Below are 1,279 nucleotides of genomic sequence, written 5' to 3' on the forward strand. Positions count from 1 at the left end.
AAAAAATTGGTTGTACCAGATAGTGTTGTAGTGTGTGAGGTTAATGATAACTTTCCGATGTTCTTTTGTTCTCAAACGTATGCCTTCCAGTGGTTGTTTTTAACTTCGTGGTAACCTGCCTTGGGAATAAGATACCATGCAAAAACTTTGCAAATCCTAAAATACGTTGCAGAATGAAATGATTTTGATCCCCAAATTGTCACATACCTATACGAAAACCCAATAAGCCAATAAAATCCACGATACATAAGGAAATAACTCCGACAACAGAATTACCAACAAAAAACACACACACACACCCACACACATACCCGCTACATATCTAGGAATATCTCACGTAGCAGACACGACACTATCCTCTAACATTACTACACTCGGGACTAACAAAATCAACCATACACTCGAATCCTGGCATATATAAAATTCAATGTGAAGAGTGTGATAAAGTCTATACAGGTCAAAGTGGACGGAATTTCAATATTTGATACCGAGAAGAAGTTAGAGAGAGCAACAGTAACACGTCAACTTTCTTCGGCCACAAAGACAGAACGAAACATAGCAGACTATATAGAATGGCCTGTCAAATTTTCATACATTGTTCAAAAAGGATCACTAATAAATATTCTTTAAGAGATAGAATCGATGCGTTCATTCAGAATTATTTGAGGATGATTACACTGAAAATGTTATTGAATTTATCCTCGCAAACACGAGACAAGTAGAAAAAAGATCTACAAACATGTCACTGAGAATAAAACAACAGGGGAAAATTATAATGAACCTCGCACACTGCAACACTAACTGGCATAATCAATTTAAAAAATGTATGAGTGTAGAACTACATATGAAATAAACTTTCTTGATTCGACAATCTGAGTAATAACTCCTCCAGTTAAAGTTCAACACCTTCTATAGCTCCAATAACATCACTCGAGCAAACTTATACAGTAGTGACTGCGATATCATATGGACATGAAGACCGCCTGAAGTACGTAGCAGAGCATAATTCTGTTCCACAATACATTAAATTATCTACTTCAAAATATGAAATATTGTACCAAAGTATGTATTTCCACAGAGAAAGTGAAGACTGCAAACACACCGAAATAGACATATTGAAATAAAATTTTAATCGAACACAGCAGCGTCTTGGTCTCATAACATAATACATAATTATGAAATCATTCCTACTGTCATATACACCAGCTCCTCACACCGCGATTGCAGGAGTTGGAGAGGTATGGCTCTCGAGTATCGCTGCTACCTGTGACCGTTCACC

The sequence above is a fragment of the Schistocerca nitens genome, chromosome 1, assembly GCF_023898315.1.
Source record: "Schistocerca nitens isolate TAMUIC-IGC-003100 chromosome 1, iqSchNite1.1, whole genome shotgun sequence".
Taxonomy (NCBI): Eukaryota; Metazoa; Arthropoda; class Insecta; order Orthoptera; family Acrididae; genus Schistocerca; species Schistocerca nitens.